We start from the raw sequence: 6,981 nt of genomic DNA on the forward strand, positions 1-6,981 counted from the left end.
AAGTATCAACAGAGGAGTTTAAAATCACAAAAATATGAAATGGCAATGAAATTCACAGATGGAAGAAGTGCTACTTAAAAGACTCCCGTAGAGTTATCGAGTAAATAGAAGCGTCCACAGTTTCATTAAAAGAGGGAGAATCGACAGAGGAATTTAGTTCCTCTAGTGACAACTTATATACGATATTCTTCCCCATAATTAAAAGAACCATAATACGATATCTCCGTTCTTGGAGCTCCAGTTGGAAGGTAGTGATCGAACGACAGAGCAAGAAACTAACAGTGGCGAGGAAAAAAAGATACATCGGTAAGTCGACAGTGACAGAAACGGTAAGAGAATGCTTCAAGGGTAGAAAAAGCGTACGAAGGGGTTAGGGGTGGGAAATGTAAAACGAACGAGGAGGGTGTGACCGAGGGAAGAAACGGGCCGGAATAATCAAAGAAGAAAGGGAGAGGCAAAAACGAGAAACGATATTTCAATCTTCAACCCTGCCACGCCAGCGGGCGGGTTTCTTTTTTGCGGGTCGCGAGGGTAATCCGCATATCGCGGATAGATTTCAGTTCATGGACGAGGGTGGTCAGACGAGGGTTGCCGCGGCGATGAAAGGAGAAGAGGGGGGGGGGCAAAGACTCCCGGGTGGGTGGACAAGGTTGATTGTAGCCTGGTCGAGCGAACCAGGAGAGAAATTGCATTTCCCACCGCGTGTATCCGCGAGCCTTGCGTCATTTCGTTTAAACAAACCGCGTCCGTCCGTCGCTGCCAACGACCAACCTTTTCATCTCCCGTTTCGTCGTTTTGCCAGCCAACGGGCTGTACCCTGTCCTACGGAACCGCGAAACTTTCGTTCGTCAGGAATCGTAGGTTTTGTCGCGGACGCTTTGATCACGACTCCACGAGCTATTAGAGTCTCGTCAGCGAGAAGTCGACTGCGAGTGAATGTTTTCTGGGAGAAGTGAGAGCAACGCGATGGTAATAAACAAATAACAAAGAGGTCCTCACAGGAGATGGTAGGGTCGACTTTAGGTCGAGAAAATAACTAATTTAGAGTTAAGACTCATCAGTACAACGTAATTATTCATATTTAGGAAACGAGGGATCAAATTGCAAAATGGCAAAGAACTTTTCGATTTCTTTTTACTCGAGGAATCGACCCCCAATGGTCTCACATTATTCTTATCATTTACACACTGGAACAAGCAAGAACAGAGTTGTAATTATAGAAAACAGAGCACCGATTTATAACTATAAAACTCAACAAAATATTTCTAACTACCTTCGCGTATTACAGTCGCAGTAATTAAGTGTAATAGTAGTTTAAACGTTCTCTAAGAGCCAAGATGGCTGACCATTTGAGACCTTCCGTCGAAACTTGGGCGTTCATCAGGCGGACCAGCTCTTAAATGTTTCTTTTTCCCCAGTTCGAAGGGGACTTCGGTACGCATTCTCACGGTCGTTCGAAAAACTAATTGCATTCCGATGTAGCTCGCCTCCCGTGGTAGCTAACTAACACGCAATCACCGACAAAGGCTTCGGAAGCTTTTGTCATCCGCGAACTTTCTGAATTGTAATTTTGCCGTAAATTAACTTTCCCGGATCGCGATCCCTTCCTTTTACTCGGCAGGAAAGTTTCGGTCCAATCATTGGCACGGAACTCGTTCGAAACGAGGGTGACGTTACCTTTTATCGAATACTTTGGTCGTCTCCAGTCGGGAATTAGAATCGAGATTGGAACGGCGTTACTTTCCATTTTTCCACTGGATGATCTCTCGAGTGCTTCAAAATCTATCTCGTGCGCGTTAAAAGCTCACGAGCGCTTAACGAAAAAACACGGCATTATATTAAACCATTTCTCCGTTATATAATAACAATTCGTTAAAAGGTTAAAACAGATCTACTTAACACAGACGCTGTTGTAATTAAATTATAAAATGCTCCGTTTTATTACAGAATTTTACAGAAACAGCGCCGCTTATGGCTATTTATAATATCTCTAATGAATTATACATGTCGCTCTGGGATTTGAACTTCAACGAAAAAGTTGTACGAATATAAATTGTTCTTCCGTTCAGGTTTCGCTGTTGGACTCGTCAGCCTGGCTGTCTCAATGCTCGCTGAAAGTTTCAATTACGGAAATTACAAAATATTTTACGCTTACGATTCGCTACGAATCTCAGTTTGCATGTAAAGTTCGTTTTTATTTCGTTTTATTTTATATCCCGGGCTCGTGCAAGCCAAACAATTTTTTTACGTTCGGTAGTTTTTCATTTTTTAATTCGCCCGTACATTCCCTTTTTGACTGGGGAACAGTTCTGCTATAGAATCACGAGAAAGCCCGCTTAATCGTCAAACAGTATGCGTCATCGCCAAAGAAGCGTCTTTTAAGCGATGCTAAATTACCAGAACGCTCGAATATTGCCAACGTTCGTCCAATAGAAGGAAAAAAAGCAGGGAAAATCCGCAATAAGAGCAGCGCGACGACCTTTAACCCGATAACTCCAACTAGCGTCGGCAGGGACGAGAATAATTATCACGAGCAATCGATCACAGCGGAACCGTATTGGATTAAAGCGCTATTAACGACTGAAACCGATCGAACGGTAATCGTTGGTTGGGTTTTCGAGCACTACCCTTTCCGCTATGTCGTGTGCATGGTAAACCTGTGAGTGGGCCTATTAGAATATTTCATGGGAACTCGAATGCTGAGAGGGAACGGTTACTTGGGTAAATACTCGATCGATTGAATTTTCAAATATCATTCGAATGATATTGTTCAAATATTAACACTTAGAGTGTCAGGCATACTCATGGATATATTTATGAAGCTAAAATTTTGTTCTTATACAATGGGAAAATATATAATGGTAGTTAGCGATAGTATTTATTTTTACAGCCATTTCTGATCATCAGAATGAATTTTTTAATTCATTAGTGAAAATCTCTGCCAGCCATATATGGGTTACGTCCGGGGTAGGAATGGATTAGATCAACGTATTTATACTGTATGCATCCTTTAAGAGCTTGTTTCAGGTCGCAAAGCAAGACTAAAACCTCTTTCAACTACGTATAGATTTAAAAACGCCACAATTGAAACTTTAATTTCCATTCACAGCGGCTGAAATGTTTCATGTGTATAATCTATTTATGATTCACCTACGCAAAGTGACCATCACCTCCCAGAAAGCAGATTATTAAACAATGGCTCACATTGAGAATCAACGATCCAAACACCAACACCACGCATGCTAAACTTCATTCTCTCGACATTCTCGCGACGTTCCTCTCACAATGATCTCTCACGACTCCCTCATCCAATCATAGATCCGGTTAATACAGCGCACTTGCGGAAAGTGTATCCGCGAGGATATGCAAAAAGCTCTCACCGCGGCGGAGTTGGTTCGCCAATTGTTCTCAAAGGCGCGATTCCCATTCTGTAACGAGATTCCCAGCGCCGGTAGCAACTTTCCCGGCGTAATCGTCTCGCGATGATGCGGTGTAACTCAGCGCGTTTCGTTGCGCGTCGAATGGCTCCGAGTATAAAAGGGTGGAAGGGGGGTTGGTGAGATTCAAAGGCGTGGGCGAGCCTCCTCCACGAGAGAAGGGTGTATCGAGTAACTAGTTGCTCCCTCGCAGCCCTCTCTCGCGGAGCATCGGCACAAAAGGAAATCGCTTAATGACACCGAGCGTCTTAAGTTCGCCCGTTGTGTTGCGAGGCGGGTGAGCGACGGAATGTAATAACGCGCCCGTCGATTCGCAGTCGAGATCGTGTCGCCCGCTTGGCTGCGTCCAGACGCTTCAAACAGAACGATTTAGGGTTCTGATTACCGTCGATCGGCTCCGTGTTTCAGGCGCCGACTGAGCGCAGGTGTGCATCCCCTCTGCTTATATTTCAGACGAAAGGCTTCCGACTCTTCCAAGGGGATGTTTTGCGGGGGTGAGTACCGTGTTATGCGCTTTTGTCGCGGGGGGAACTCTCTTGGAGCACTCCCGCGCAATTAAGGACGCTTTGCTTATCGACCTCGACGACGAGGAAGATGTTGGCATTGTCTTCTGTATGAAAGAAGATTCATAATCTCCTTTGTAAAGAAATCTAATTCATGGATTTGAGAAAGAAGCGTGCACATTAAAACGAGCTCTTCGCGGATAAATACAGTATCGGTATTTGAACATTCAAATAATAATATATATGTATACAGAATTAATGAAACAGTATCTGTGAGGTTATAGAAGAGATCTGTGCAGGCTCCAGAAATTCTAAAAGATTCAGAATAGCATACTCCGCTCTAGTGCTTCCATATCTGAAATCTTTCGTTTCGGACTCCTTATGTCCACGCCTCTTTGGAAACTATCCAACAGATATTGTTACGTTTCGCTGCTTATAAAATAAAACATCCTACCCCAAATAACGTACCGTCGAGGCTCTCGGTCCTGGTACAACCGTTCGTGTTCCAAGACATACAATTGTGGATCATCACCCAGCTTTAAATGAGAGAATTTCTAGAAAACTATACTGTTTTCATGGTGAGTAAAACTAATTAGGACCACTGCGAGTTATCAACATTCAGGAAACACTTAGCTGCTACTCTTAGAAAGCGAGATCGACATGAATCGACCTCTTTAGCGTTTAGAACGACCCGATATTTGTCTCCCGAATGAATAAATAATAGGCGGTTGTTCCAATTTCGTACAGGAATCTCGTTCCCTCGGAACGTTTATCGTAGTCCATCGTAAAGGCGTCCGGAGGCCGTAAAAAATCCTCCATAAAAGCGAACCACTAAAGAATAAATCTTAGACCGGTCCATAGTTTCGCGTACAACGTCTCGTGAACAAGAATCGCGTCCTCCGATAAAACCTAAAAGTCGCGAGCCCCTTCCTCCCCGTCGGCGTGAGCAGGAGGGCGAGAGCCCCGAAAAAACCGAGGGGTCGCCTGGTAGGATATATCCGGCGACGATCCGTCGGGGGAAATTCAAATTCGTGCCGGAATCCAATATTTCTAGGGGTCGCAAGAAAGTCCCGTGGAATGCCACGTGGAACGATATTACAGCGCATTGCTGCTGGCTGCGGGGGTGGAAGCGTCGGGGGTGGGGCTAGGGCAGTGATTCTTAACCACGATTCCGTGGCGAACCACCCCATCACGATGCCACAGATACTGTGAACGTTTTGCAGGGGGTATAATGAATTCTTCTGTTTCGAGTTTCACGCTTTATAGAGTTATTTCTTTTAATCTTTTAAAAGGAAACAACATTTAGATCAATTTATCGCGTGCTTGGGGCAGGACGTTCAACGATACGACGCAAGAACGCGCTATCATTTTCGAGACCCGTTAGCAAATAGGACGGACCAGGTCTGTTTATCGCGAAACTTTTAATAACGTTCGCGCTTCGCATCCTCCGGGCCCCGATTTTCGATGAAACTTTCGAAACTCGCGACCCAGTCGTTAAGGGCCAACTGTTTAGACGACTTCGCGAAGATAAAAACTGCTGAGAGCTAAGCAGTGGACGCAACTTCGCGAAGATAACGTTGTTGAAGTTCAAACGAAAGGACATCCTTCGTCGACCATTTTTCTTCCTCAAGCGCGACTTCCTGTCCACCCCCTTCCCCTTGCTTTCTCCACAAATCGAATTTCGCGAGTTACCTCAGTAGACTTCTCGACTCCCTGGTCTGCAACAATTTCTTAAATTGTTCGATGTCCGCGAAGATGTCGTTTGTTCAATTTTGAGGTTAAGGGTGGGGGTAGCTCGCCTGCTGGAAAATAGATATGAAGAATTTTATCGAATGAAAAGTATTAGCGATTCCGGTTTGAAACTTTTTTGCGTCATTGACATGTGTCTCCTGAAAGTCCGAGAACTGAAGAAGAATTTTTTTGCAGACGATACGCGATTCAGGAATTTATTGCTTCAACTTATATATGAATATCGTCATAATTTCAAATGTTAAAAATAGTTTCAGGATCCAATCGTAGGTATTTATTTGTAAGGGATCATTGCATAATTTTATATATCGGTCCAGTAAATAATATTTGCTTATTCTAATTTAGTAAATGCAGTTTGAACATTCATGGGTTCTAAAGACGAGTATTGGAGCCTGTTTGAGATATGAATTTTTACTTGACTATTATTCATTTGAAAAACATATATACAAATGTTCCCATATCTTTACTTTTATCACAGTGAAAATGTTTACAAACTAGAACAAATAACAGATCATTTAAAAATTCCAAAAAGGGAAGATGAAACGAATTCGGAGATTGCATTTACGAGGAACGATTAAACGTCACAGTGCGTGATAAATGCCACGATACGAACTCCGTGGAAGGTCTGCAGAAATTAATTGATAGATATTTCGAGGTTCGGAGTCGCCATCCAAGTGCTATCAATTACAAGCTACACGGGACGCGAGTACGTCTCGGAGACTTATTGCAGTTGCGAACGGGACAACGCTTAAGCAGCGACCAGAATCTGCCGCGTCGAATTTCGAACCGCCTTAGGCCTTGTCAAACAAGTCCCCCGGTGCCCAGAACTTCGGTGCTCGCTTTGAGGATTCGCGAATCGGAACGATTATGAGTTTGCTCAATGTCAAACGCATGCAACGATCGACGACTCGGCGACGACGGAGCATCAGGTTCTTGCTAACCTGACCGTGTCTCATAATTACCTCTTCTACTCTTATTCAAGGTAAACAATACGAAATTAGCATTATTACGATATTCCATGCAGCTATTCTATTAACGTAAATATTCAAGATATTGTTTGATTATTGTGATATTAAATTTTGATGCAATTATTAAGTTTGATGCATTCGTCGCCATTCTCAAGTACCTTATCCTATCATTAAAACTTGTATTCGTCCCTAAACGGGATATCAGGTTCGATAGCAGTAAACTCGAACGTTTTTTACCGCGATTTTTGTGAAACACGCGGGTTACGTTTGCTCAGGCAGTTCATATTCGCGAACGGAGTCGCGTTACGAACATATATCAATTTA

The sequence above is a fragment of the Hylaeus volcanicus genome, chromosome 3 (genome assembly GCF_026283585.1).
Source record: "Hylaeus volcanicus isolate JK05 chromosome 3, UHH_iyHylVolc1.0_haploid, whole genome shotgun sequence".
NCBI classification, from domain to species: domain Eukaryota; kingdom Metazoa; phylum Arthropoda; class Insecta; order Hymenoptera; family Colletidae; genus Hylaeus; species Hylaeus volcanicus.